The sequence below is a fragment of the Salvelinus namaycush genome, chromosome 15 (assembly GCF_016432855.1).
Source record: "Salvelinus namaycush isolate Seneca chromosome 15, SaNama_1.0, whole genome shotgun sequence".
In the NCBI taxonomy this organism is placed as follows: domain Eukaryota; kingdom Metazoa; phylum Chordata; class Actinopteri; order Salmoniformes; family Salmonidae; genus Salvelinus; species Salvelinus namaycush.
This window is the reverse complement of record NC_052321.1, coordinates 1508776-1523050: the sequence shown is the minus strand read 5'-3', so window position 1 is coordinate 1523050 and position 14275 is coordinate 1508776.

Sequence of the window (14275 nt, the reverse complement as noted above, 5' to 3'; positions counted from 1 at the left end):
TGATTTCAAAATAAAAGTTGTCAAGCGCTGTGCGCTAAAGTAAAGAGCTTGATATATAATTACAACTTTTATTTCGAAGATGTGGATCAATGGGTTCCTGCACAGGCGTCACACATTTGGAACTGGACAAAATTGATGACCTACATACATTTACTGTACTTTTTCCTGAACCACTGAATTGTAAGTAGCGTTAGCTACTGCGATTATCCCCACGTCATGGTACTAGTGACATATATGTTGTAGTGGCATATCTGCTATAGACACAGGAAGATATTGCTATGCAGCTTCTTGGTTGAGTTACAAAGCGAGCTAACTACTGTGGGTTAGCCATAGAGCCAGAGATGTTTTATAACTAACCCATAGTTCATTGTTCGACTGTATCTTGTAAAGGGTTGCGTCAATCAAATCTGGTATCAGGATAAAATGTGATTCAGAGTCACCGAATATACTTAAAGTATTTTTATTTAACACAAGCGATAAATGGTAAATGCAATTTTCGTATATACGGGTTCACTGTATCACCATGCAGGGTAAAGCAGAGAACTGACTAGAATAGTACAGACATCTTCTTTTATACTGGTACAGAGGTAGTTCCAACTTCAGAGTTGGCCTGTAGTAGAGGCTCAGCGTGGTTTAAACTTGCTAGCCTATCGGTGGTGCCCAGGCTGGTCCCAGCCCCACAGCACTCAGGATTCAGATGTCCGAAAATGTTGTTGTGAAGATTGAGCTGAGTTGTCAGTTGCTACACACTCCTCAGTTCCTGTTTTCTTGTTATTCAGCATTTTTCCTACACATTCCTCAGTTCTTGTTTTCTTGTTATTCAGCATTCTTCCATCTTGTCTCAACCTTGTGGTTTGCACAGTCGACACCCTAGATTAGCAACAGCTTTACTGCATTCCCGCTATGTTTGTGCAACACTATAATAGCTGGGTTAGCAACACACTATGTTTGTGATTAACATGTCCTATTTATATAAGGCATACATTTTTGTTAAAAGGAGAACAAAACCATCCTTCACAATCCCCCTTGAGGGTGTAAATAACAAGAAAAAGATACCAACACGTTCAATGGTCGAGAGACACATACCAGGTTGTAGATAAACCCGGGAACTTTAAACCCTTAAAGAGCATTCAGAACACAGCTCTTTTTTATTGGTGTTTTTATGATTCCCCCTTTTGACACCCGCAAGGGTGTCACTCACCAAAAACAACATTATTGATATTAGAAAACACACAGAGTATATTTGTAGAAAACATTAAAACCATCTGGTCCTCCCTGCTACACCTATCTTGTACCAGGTGGGCTCCTTGCCACCCAGGAACTTTAAACCTTCACATAAGGGAGGACAAGTTCTTACATGTATGTTAGTTACATTAAGCTACTGATTATCAACTTTTTCATTCCACAACCTCACCCACAGCAAACCAAGGATCATCCTCAGTCAGCCCCATTTTTCTCCGGAAGTTAGACTCAGTGTCAGCGTCTCCTTCCGGAGTCTCAAGCAATGGCATCATACCTGAAGCCTGCGCCACATCTGTAACAGATTTCTTCAAACAAGGTATGATGCAAGCGGCACAGCACATCAACATAAGGAATACAACAATGAGGGTCAGAAATCCAGTAACCATCAATGTAGTGTACTTACCGAACCAGCCACCCAACCAGGAGAACAGTTCTCCCTCCTCCACACCAGAAAAACCCTTCATTTCCACTGAGAGTTTGTCAAGGCCACTTAAAGCTTTTGAAATGCTTCCATCTGGGCTAGTATTGTTAGGGATGAAGGTACAGCATTGCTCACCAAACATTTTACAGACCCCTCCTTGATTGGCCAGGATCATATCTAGTGCAAGCCTATTCTGCCTAGCGGTCCTAGAGGTAGCCTCCAATTGTTCAGCCATACCTGTGAGTGCAGTATAAGTGTAATTAACAAAACGTTGCTGATTGTAATAGATATAATTGATCCAGGCAGTTTGTTTAGCATCAACAATGGCTGTTGGTGTGGATGTTATCTGTCCCCTCGGACCAAGGAGCATCACGTTTCTGTCTCCTACTGGGTTGGTCACGAGCATCTGTGTCATGAGCGGATCCCAGGAGTTGGTAAGCTGTAACTTCAATAATGGTTAATGGTATTATAAGACTAGCCAGGGCACATGTACCTTGCCATTCACCTTTAAGAATAGGTGTCAACCGCCTGTTGGGGCCACATATCCACCATACGTCAGCAACACCTCTCGTTTGGTTCAGCCCATTTACTGGCCAGGTAGCATTAATGGTGACTTTACTGATACAATCCGCTTCGGGCAATTGACCATAGTCCATCCCCCTACCTGTACCAGTGATACAGCTGTAATTCCCTCCATATGCCCTGACACCCCATGGGGCCTTTTGGGGAGGAACCTCTGGGAAGATAAGGCTCAGAGCTTTACACAGGGTAGAGTTTGGGTTGACATGATAAAATCTTTCCAATATGCACATCCAACCTTCCCCGCTGCCTAGAGCAAAAGGGTGTGTTGCCAGAACAGGTCTAGCATGCTCACAGATAACACAGTCTTTTCTGTTGAGTGTTTTAGCTGTATACCTCATGTACGCTAACCACATATTTTCCCTCCCCTCATAACCAGTTTCAGTGCCTAATTGGTCACTGTCCGTGATATCTTTAACATTTATTACCTGCACCGGGTTGGAGAGCTTGGGCGGTGGTGTGGGATTCGGGCCTGGAGTGGTGGAGGAGTTCGGCTGAACCTGACCCTGGCCTGTAGGAACTGGTGGTGGTTTCGGCAGTACCTTCAGGGCAATTGATCCCATAAGGTCGTGTCCCGACACCCCTATCCCCAGCATATATGTTCCTGTATCAGAGAGCTTGACAGACTTAATGGTTAGTAGGATTTCATCACCTTTACAAACATCAGACTGCCCCTCACCCCTTCCCAAGATAATGGAAAAACTGTCTACTTTTGTCGGGTCCCCTATGCTGTACGGGTAACCCCTCCTCCATTCCCAATAAGGACCCGTATTTGTAATCATGTAATCCCAATAAGCACACCCATGCCCATTACAGAGATATACTTGCTGCCTCCTAAACCAAGTGTCTATTGTACACTCTTTTTTGTATGTCACCGAGTTGAGCTTCCAGCTACATATTCCCATTGGACTGGCCTGGTTGAATATCTTACATCCCTTGAGTCTGATAGCACTGGAATCACCCTCAGTCAGCTGTATAGTCTCTATTTCTTTCCCCTATATTGTTGTCAACCCCACTAGTCCTATCCACATAAGAACAAGTGGAGTCATGGTTGAGACTCAGACAGGTCTGTTACTACTTGATCTAACTTTCTCTCCGGGCCTGAGTCTTTTGTACAGTGGGTCCTGTGGTACCACGTGTCTTTCTGTTCAGAGCTTACCCTCAGGGAGTGACTTGATACCTCCTTCACCTGGAACGGTCCTTTCCACCTGGGCTCTGTCCACTTCCTGGAGTGCACCTTCACTTCCTGTTTATCCAGATTAAATGATCATTGATGCTTGGTTAATACAAAATCCTCATCGTCTAAACTATGGGTCAGGTTACCCTCTTTAGCCTTCTCGGGGGCTCATGGTGTATCAGGAATATGGCTCCCCCAATCAGACAGCTCAGGACGACCAGCACTCCTGTAAAGCCCCACCCTCTCCCAGAGAACATATCATCAGCCAGAGGCCAAGCCACACTTTCACTTCTATGAACGTACACAGTGATGAGAGGACAGGGTCAGGGAAATCTTCGTTAGAGAGTTAACCCCCGAGCCCTATTAGCTACTGTTCTTCTCCTTAACTCTGTGATGGTTCGGCAGTGTCAGTGTGTCTTACCCTCCTGCAATGTGTGATATGAACCCAGGTAGCTCTTTCAGCTATTCTCACTGCGAAGGCTGTCACCAGGAGTACTTGGTATGGCCCCTCCCAACGGGGCTGCTTCCCGTCTATTCTCACTGTGAAGGCTGTCACCAGGAGTACTTGGTATGGCCCCTCCCAACGGGGCTGCATTCCACCTATTCTCCTCATGGACTGGATTGAGTGTATCACCTTCTCCTGTAATTCACCTGTAGTGCATAAAATCTTGGACATACAGGTTTGGTTAACAAACAATTTCTCATTTATTCTATCTGATTATATCTTCTTCTTTGCCTACTTGTTCTGGTCCCTAACTCTGTCATTCTATTTGTTCTATCTGATTAGCTAGAATGTCCTCCATTATTATCCAAGTTAACCAACTCTAGGGATAATATCTTGACCTAATATTTCAGTTACCATACTCGTGTCCGCCAAGTAAGTTGGGAAAGCTATATATATATAATTGTTTTATTTTATTATTATTAACTAATAGGCCACACCACAAAGTGCCCTATTTCATCCCCCTTTTGATACATGGCTCCGCCCTTGTATCAATACTGGCGCAAATCTAACAATTCTCTGTCAAGTGTCTTATCTACTTTAAGAGTTATCTGTGCTGCTTTGTATGGTCTCCTTTTTTATTTCACAGGCCCTAGTCAATGCTACTATTTCGGCCTGTTGTGCCGAATAATTTCTGGCAATGCTTCCGTGGTTAACACCTTATTTCCAGAAACCAACTAGGCTTTCATTTCCCTTTTGATACATGGCTCCCCTTCTAAAGTTTCTCCTCTCTGCTCTCAAACCTTCAAGGTCTCAGCAGTGCAGGTAGGGCCCCTCTGTCTGCCCTTTCCCCTATCTGTCTGTAGCTTGGTCTCATATCAGTCAGTAACAACTATGTGTTGTTTCCAAACATTAACTAAGTGTCTCACTATTTGGCTTTATCTGAACTCATGGAATTAAAAAACATGTCTATGGTGGCAATTTCTAAAGTCCTTACATAGGTTAAATAAGGTTATCTCGATCCTATCAATAATCCTGAATCACCACAGATGACATATAACCTTATCATCTTTCTACTACTTAAATACAAATCTCCACATGAATTGATAAAGCCAAAATACTGCTAAACATAGCATATGTTTTCTGTACTAATGAAATCTCTCCTTCGGGAGTCCACTGTATTTTATCTAACAATAACCTGGGTTAATCTTAAATCAGTCTCATCTATAATTTAATATATAATGCATAGTATGGGATCCATTATCTACAGTAATTTACCATCCCTAAGAACTGCAACATCTTTCTTTTCATAATTAAATTTAATGCTTATAAGATCACTATGTTTCTACCTTCGTCTTTTTTCCTGCCCTGTTGGTTTAAAATATGTTCTAAATACTTAACATGAGTCTACCTTTTTTTAAAACGTATCCTAACTAATTTTCTCACCGTAATCATCTAAGAAAATATAATACACTATAATATTAATTTCACCACCTTGTTGTATTAAATTACCTTATTACCAATGACCTTAGATTCTCCATCCAAATGGCTTTCCAATGAGGCTGATCAGACCACAATGGAAAGTTATGATATAAGTCATACCACCACTTCAAAGAAGTGTTCCTTACTATATTAGACAAAATCAAGAACCCTTTATCTAAAAAAAAATCACGTATTTAGTGAAAACTCAGAAAACAAAACTTGTAATATTCCATATGTGAGTGTATCCCTTTAAGATATATTGTCGCTGGGAAACATGGAAATCCCCTCAAACCCAAACGTTTACTACAAACAAAACCTAAAAACGTTTAAAATAATGATATTGTACTCCCTCAAATCATTAGTTTTAAATTTCCTTAATGGTTATATCTAAAACCCATTCAGTCTCTCTTCAAACAGTCTCCCCAAAATGCTTGATAGGAATACCCTGCCATTAGACACACACAACTGTGATAAACGTGCACTGTCCCTTTAACATAAAATCAGCTCCACCGGTTGTACCCGAACTTACTGTCAAATCAATTTGAGTACCGTTATGGTGTATTCTACTTTATGACACAGTTTTACATTAGAACTCCATGATATCGCAACGTTAGTGGGCAACAACCAAACCTGCCTCCTGCAATTTACCCTTTACTCAAACCGAGCTCCGCTTGCTTTCCAACTTTCTCTGCTCCAACTTTTAAAACACCATGTACCTCGCTAAATTTTTATCGCATGTCAGTCAATCCATAAGAATAATAACATTCCGATGGGCACAACTTTATCGTATCTCTCCGTTATTAACTGTCTTCTATGATTTAGTAATTTAAATGTGACTCCAGTCTCTCTACATTATTTCAGCAGAACATTTAGGCAACACAACGTATCACATCGAAATCGCCTCGCTATTATTTAGAATGGATTAGTCTTTCAATTTAACCTAAACAAGCTATTAAAACGTTCAGTTTATATCCTAAACAAACACTAACTAACCGTATCTCTCCCTCTTGTTTCCACTCGGAACTGGATTTATATGTTTTACGTTTCAGAGTCTCCAGTATTCTACCAGGCTCTCCGTCAACAGGGAGGCCGGAGGGTGCGGCAATGCTGCCCTCCTCTATCCATTCTCTGTATAGTTTTTCTCCTCTCTTCTTCCATTCCTTTCCCTCTTTACCGCCATTTATGTCTAAGGTGGATTTCAATGTCTTCAAAACTTTCTCAACATTTTGGTGCTCCATGATAGGGTTTTTATTTGTCTCCTGGGGTAAGTTTAAATAGGAATATACTTTTGAGGTTTCAAATTGGGCTCAACACATTTTTCTATTATCCTTATTAATATACTTGTCACTCTGAAACAGTAATTATTCAATTGGACACAGGAGTATAAGGAAGTAACGGCCACACCCGGTGGGGAATGTTCAAATTGTATCGCGTTCCCCGTTTTTATTATGGACCTTACTCAATACTCATCAATCAAGTTAGAAAGTCCATTTCCTACAATACCCAATGTTAAATTCAACGTTGTGGTTTAACATACGGATTTAGTAATTTTTGTCAAATGTTTGAATATACAGGTTTAGTAATTTTATCAAATGTTCTAACAGATTAGTACAGTTCAAATCAGGATATGCGTTTACATAGGGATATACATTCACACTGTTACTCTCTTTAATTAAAAATTCCTCAGCTATAGTACTTATTACTAAATGGAAAGCAGATCCCTAATATAAGAAATTCTATCAACTGTGTATTAATCCCAGTCGCACATAATAGGGAGTGTATAAATTGTATACATTCAGAGCCAATCTTAACGTACTTTACTGTATCACTTTTCTCGTATTTCATGCACACCTCCTCAATATTCAATGATATAACTCTGTTACGGACATCTCATCCGTAGGTCCGCGACCTTTAAAAATCATTCTCACCGATACCAGCTCCAACTGAAATATCTAATGTACTACAATCGCTTGGCAGTTTCAGTTAATACAACGTAGACATCTCATCTGAAGGTCCCTGACCTCATTCAAACTGATACCAGCTCCTACTGTTACGAATCCCGCCGAAGATGGTGCCTCTTCCCGTTCGGGCGGCGCTCGGCGGACGTCGTCTCCGGCCTACTAGCTGCCACCGATCCCTTTTTCTGTTTCATTTAGTTTTGTCTGATTTGTTGCACCTGTTTTGTGTTTAGGTTTATTGTGGGCTATTTAAACCCAGTTGGCCCGCCGACTTTTGTGCGGGCTTGTTTTTCTGTTTGCGGTGTCGTATTTTCTTGTGGTGTCTGTTCCATGTGGATTTTGTCCTGTTTGTTTTGGACTGTACTTGACGCGCCCTTGTATGTGTGGCGTAGCCGTCTCGTTATATTCTTTTGGAATATTAAATCCACTTGCTTCTCACTACCCTGCTCCTGCGCCTGACTCCTTCATCACCACTTTTGGAATTGTGACAGAAGCCCGCACCAAACATGGAGTCAACAGGAGCAGCGACCACCCCTCTTCCATCGATGGAGGAGCGTGTCCTCCATCACACAGCCGTCCTCCATAGGATCGGTTCGGCGATGGACCTGATGATGGAGAGGATGGAGCGATGGGAGAGGAGTGGTCTCCCGACATCTACCCCAGCTCCTCCACAGACAACGCAACCCACTCCTTCCACGTCGTCGTCTGGTTCCGGCGCGTTGCGTCTCGCGCCCCCGAGGGAATACGATGGAGCGGCGGCTGGGTGCCAGGGGTTTTTGCTCCAGCTGGAGCTCTACCTGGCTACCGTTCGTCCGACTCCCTCGGGAGAGGAGAGTGTTAGCTTCCTCATCTCCTGTCTGACGGGTAGAGCCCTGGAATGGGCCAGCGCTGTATGGAACGGCCCAGACTCGGCTCGGGACCACTACCCAGAGTTCACCCGCCGCTTTCGGGCCATATTTGACCACCCTCAGGAGGGCCGAGCGGTGGGTGAGCGACTGTTCCACCTCAGACAGGAGACGAGGAGTGCGCAAGACTTCGCCTTGGAGTTCCGGACCTTGGCTGCTGGTGCGGGGTGGAATGACAGGGCCCTGATGGACCACTACCGATGTAGCCTTCGGGAGGACGTCCGTCGGGAGCTAGCTTGTCGGGACACTACACTCTCCCTCGACGAGCTCATTGACATGTCGATACGACTGGACAACCTGCTAGCTGCCCGCGGGCGTTCAGAGGGGGTCCTGTCAGTTCCACCTCCCAGCCCTCCCGCTCCAACTCCGATGGAGTTGGGAGGAGCTGCATCTAGGGGGACCGGCGGAGGAGGCTCCTCCTGCACCTACTGCGGCCGGAGAGGACACACTTCGGACCGGTGCTGGAGGAGTCAGTCAGGGAGTCGAGATGGCAGGCGGAACACTTCTCGGCCACCCCAGGTGAGTAGGCACCAAACTCACCCAGAGCTCCCTGTTGGTCACATGTTTTTGTTTATTTTCTTCCCTGCGTTTTTTCCCTCTCTCCAGCATAAGGCGCTAGTCGATTCAGGCGCAGCTGGGAGTTTTATGGATCGCGGACTCGCCCGTAAGTTGGGTATTCTGTTAGTGCAGATAGACCCACTTTCCCCCGTGCACTCCTTAGATAGCCGACCGTTAGGGTCAGGGCTGGTCAGGGAGGCCACGATACCGCTGGACATGGTAACGCAGGGGAATCATAGGGAGCGGATCAGTTTCTACCTTATTGATTCACCTGCGTTTCCAGTGGTGTTGGGGATTCCCTGGTTGGCTAGTCACAATCCCCTCATTTCCTGGAGACATGGGGCTCTTCAGGGGTTGTCAGAGGAGTGTTCAGGTAGGTGTATAGGAGTTTCCATCGGTGCCACGTCGGTGGAGAGTCCAGACCAGGTTTCCACTGTGCGTATCCCCCCAGAATATGCCGATTTGGCGATCGCTTTTTGTAAAAAAAAGGCGACCAAATTACCACCCCATCGACGGGGGGATTGCGTGATAAACCTCCAGGAGAACGCTGCACTTCCCAGGAGTCACGTGTACCCACTGTCTCAGGAGGAGACGTTGGCTATGGAGACATATATCACGGAAACTCTGAGACAGGGGTTCATTCGGCCCTCCATGTCACCTGTCTCTTCGAGTTTCTTTTTTGTGAAGAAAAAGGAGGGAGGACTGCGTCCGTGCATTGATTATCGAGGTCTAAATTCGATCACACTGGGATTTAGTTATCCGCTACCTCTCATCGCTACGGCGGTGGAATCATTCCACGGAGCGCGTTTTTTCACAAAATTGGATCTCAGGAGCGCGTATAATCTGGTGCGTATTCGGGAGGGAGACGAGTGGAAAACAGCGTTTCGTACCACATCAGGCCACTATGAGTACCTCGTCATGCCGTATGGGTTAAAGAATGCTCCAGCCGTTTTTCAATCCTTTGTCGATGAGATTCTCAGGGACCTGCACGGGCAGGGTGTGGTGGTATACATTGATGACATCTTGATCTATTCTGCCACACGCGCCGCGCATGTCTCCCTGGTGCGCAAGGTACTTGGGCGACTGCTGGAGCATGACCTATACGTCAAGGCTGAGAAATGTGTGTTCTCCAAACGAGCCATTTCCTTCCTGGGTTATCGCATTTCCACCTCGGGGGTGGTGATGGAGTGTGACCGCGTTAACGCCGTGCGTAATTGGCCGACTCCGACCACGGTAAAGGAGGTGCAGCGGTTTTTAGGGTTTGCCAATTACTACCGGAGGTTTATCCAGGGTTTTGGCCAAGTGGCGGCGCCTATTACCTCACTGCTGAAGGGGGGGCCGGTGCGTTTACGTTGGTCGGCCGAGGCAGATAGAGCTTTCAGCCAGCTGAAGGCTCTGTTTACTGACGCGCCCGTGTTGGCGCATCCGGACCCTTCGTTAGCATTCATAGTGGAGGTGGATGCATCCAAGGCTGGGGTTGGAGCCGGGCTGTCACAGCGCTCGGGCACGCCACCGAAGCTCCGCCCCTGCGCTTTCTTTTCTAAGAAGCTGGATCCGGCGGAGCGGAACTATGATGTGGGGGACCGGGAGTTGCTAGCTATGGTAAAAGCCCTGAAGGTGTGGAGACACTGGCTTGAGGGGGATAAACACCCTTTCCTCATCTGGACTGACCACCGCAATCTGGAGTATATCCGGGCGGCGAGGAGACTGAATCCGCGTCAGGCTAGGTGGGCCATGTTCTTTACCCGATTTAGATTTACCATCTCTTATCGAGCAGGGTCTCTTAACACTAAGGCCGACGCGCTGTCCCGTCTCTATGACACTGAGGACCGGTCCATCGATCCAACTCCCATCCTTCCAGCTTCTAGGCTGGTGGCTCCGGTGGTATGGGAGGTGGACGCGGACATCGAGCGGGCGTTGCGGTTGGAACCTGCGCCCCCACAGTGTCCGACCGGCCTCAGGTACGTGCCGCTTGGTGTTCGTGATCAATTGATTCGGTGGGCTCACACACTACCTTCTTCAGGTCATCCGGGGATTGCGAGGACGGTGCGTGGTCTTAGGGGTAAATACTGGTGGCCCACCTTAGCTAAGGACGTGAGGCTTTATGTCTCCTCCTGTTCGGTGTGCGCGCAGAGTAAGGCTCCTAGGCACCTGCCTAGAGGGAAGTTACAGCCCCTCCCTGTTCCACAACGGCCCTGGTCTCATCTATCAGTGGACTTTCTGACTGATCTTCCCCCATCTCAGGGGAACACCACCATTCTGGTCGTTGTGGATCGGTTCTCTAAGTCCTGCCGTCTCCTCCCATTGCCTGGTCTCCCTACGGCCCTACAGACTGCGGAGGCTCTATTTACACACGTCTTCCGGCATTACGGGGTGCCGGAGGATATCGTATCTGATCGAGGTCCCCAGTTCACGTCCCGTGTTTGGAGGGCGTTTAGGGAGCGTCTGGGGGTCTCGGTCAGCCTGAAAGTAATGGGCAGGTGGAAAGAGTAAACCAGGAAGTGGGTAGGTTTCTGAGGTCGTATTTCCAGGACCGGCCAGGAGAATGGGCGAGGTACGCCCCATGGGCGGAGTTGGCGCAGAACTCACTCCGTCACTCCTCCACGAACATATCGCCATTTCAATGCGTGCTGGGCTACCAGCCGGTCCTGGCTCCGTGGCATCAGAGTTAGACCGAAGCTCCTGCGGTGGAGGAGTGGGTACAGCGCTCTAGGGAGACCTGGCGGGCAGTCCAGGACTCTCTTCAGCAGGCCAGTGGACGGCAGAAGAAGAGCGCTGACCGCCACCGCAGTGAGGCCCCTGTGTTCGCACCAGGGCCCAGGGTCTGGCCCTGCCAGAAGCTGGGGCCGCAGTGTGTGGGGCCATTTAAAGTCCTGAGGAGGATAAACGAGGTGTGTTATAGATTGCAACTTCCCTCTTACTATCGTATTAACCCCTCGTTTCATGTGTCTCTCCTCAGGCCGGTGGTAGCTGGTCCCCTTCAGGAAGGTGAGGTGCCGGAGGTCCCTCCGCCCCCTCTTGACATCGAGGGGTCCCCGGCGTACACGGTACGAGCTATTCTGGACTCGAGACGCCGGGTGAGGGGCCTGCAGTACCTCGTGGACTGGGAGGGGTACGGTCCGGAGGAGAGGTGCTGGGTACCGGTGGGGGACATTTTGGATCCTTCCCTCTTGAGGGACTTTCACCGCCTCCACCCGGATCGCCTTGCTCCTCGCCCTCCGGGTCGCCCTCGAGGCCGGGGTCGGCGCGCTGCGGGAGCCGCGCGTCAGGGGGGGGGGGTACTGTTACGAATCCCGCCGAAGATGGTGCCTCTTCCCGTTCGGGCGGCGGTCGGCGGTCGTCGTCTCCGGCCTACTAGCTGCCACCGATCCCCTTTTCTGTTTCATTTAGTTTTGTCTGATTTGTTGCACCTGTTTTGTGTTTAGGTTTATTGTGGGCTATTTATACCCAGTTGGCCCGCCGACTTTTGTGCGGGCTTGTTTTTCTGTTTGTGGTGTCGTATTTTCTTGTGGTGTCTGTTCCATGTGGATTTTGTCCTGTTTGTTTTGGACTGTACTTGACGCGCCCTTGTATGTGTGGCGTAGCCGTCTCGTTATATTCTTTTGGAATATTAAATCCACTTGCTTCTCACTACCCTGCTCTCTGCGCCTGACTCCTTCATTACCACTTTTGGAATTGTGACACCTACTGAAATATCAAGTGTACTTCATTCTTACGATTTGAGCGTCTCTAAATCTTCATTCACACCAGTAAGGTTCAACTTACACCATACAAACTTGGCATCTCACCTAGAACACTTCATTCACTGTTGTATTAATCCCCACCCTTACTCATACTTTTGGGCATATCACCCAATTCATTGGGCATCTCACCCTATTCATACACACTTGGCGTCTCACCTAGTACATCACATTTGTTCGTTATATCATAGAATACCTGGCCAGTCAAAATTGCATTCACCACTATGTATTCCTTATGATCATTTACCAATATAAACTAATAAAATTTGGTTTCTTACATCAAACAGGTGTCTCACAAAATACATTTGGATAATGCCAATGTGCAGAACTTTAGTTATTCACAATAGGTGTCTGCTTACCTTTTTTTAGTTGACCGGTCTAGTTTGTGAGACACCGTCCGACGACAGCAATGCCCAATCGGCCGGACAGTTTCCAGCGTAGTCCTTCAACCAGATCACGTCGGGGTCACCATGTAAAGGGTTGCGTCAATCAAATCTGGTATCAGGATAAAATGTGATTCAGAGTCACCGAATATACTTTAAGTATTTTTATTTAACACAAGCGATAAATGGTAAATGCAATTTTCGTATATACGGGTTCACTGTATCACCATGCAGGGTAAAGCAGAGAACTGACTAGAATAGTACAGACATCTTCTTTTATACTGGGACGGAGGTAGTTCCAACTTCAGAGTTGGCCTGTAGTATAGGCTCAGCGTGGTTTAAACTTGCTAGCCTATCGGTGGTGCCCAGGCTGGTCCCAGCCCCACAGCACTCAGGATTCAGATGTCCGAAAATGTTGTTGTGAAGATTGAGCTGAGTTGTCAGTTGCTACACATTCCTCAGTTCCTGTTTTCTTGTTATTCAGCATTTTTCCATCTTGTCTCAACCTTGTGGTTTGCACAGTCGACACCCTAGATTAGCAACAGCTTTACTGCATTCCCGCTATGTTTGTGCAACACTATAATAGCTGGGTTAGCAACACACTATGTTTGTGATTAACATGTCCTATTTATATAAGGCATACATTTTTGTTAAAAGGAGAACAAAACCATCCTTCACAATCTGTGATGGAGCTGTTGTGCCTGGCTTCAGCGCGTAGCCAACTTGCGGGTTCATGTTCGCTAATGCTAAGTGTGTAGCCGTAAATGAACTGGGAAATGCCATCAAAACGTCTTTAGAAGCCTTGTGATTGTTTTGCTAATAAAAAAGTACATTCAGATCTACTTTCACTTTCTAAATCAAATCAAATGTATTTTTATAGCCCTTCTTACATCAGCTGATATCTCAAAGTGCTGTACAGAAACCCAGCCTAAAACCCCAAACAGCAAGCAATGCAGGTGTAGAAGCACAATCAAAAGGAAGATGAGCGGAATCCATTTTGTATCAACAAGTTGTATTTAGTTCTTACCATAAACAACTGTGTCACCATGCTTTCTCTATTTGTTGACATTGATGTCAGAGAGGTGCAGCTAGGAAACTTGGGGATGAGAGTTGCCCACTATCAATGACAGTTTTTTTCTCAGTCTTATGTGGCAAATACCACCTTCCTACTTGGTTATGAACGCAGCGTAATAGCCAGCTAGCTAACTAAGGTGAATGGGGCAAAGGACAGAGGGGATTCTTCTTATTCTTCTTTAAGATTGGGTTGGCGGATCGCATCCACATTTTAGGTGCATACATCAAATAAAATTGTATTTGTCACATGCGCCAAATAAAACAGGCATAGACCTTACAGTGAAATGATTACTTACAAGCCCTTAACCAACAAT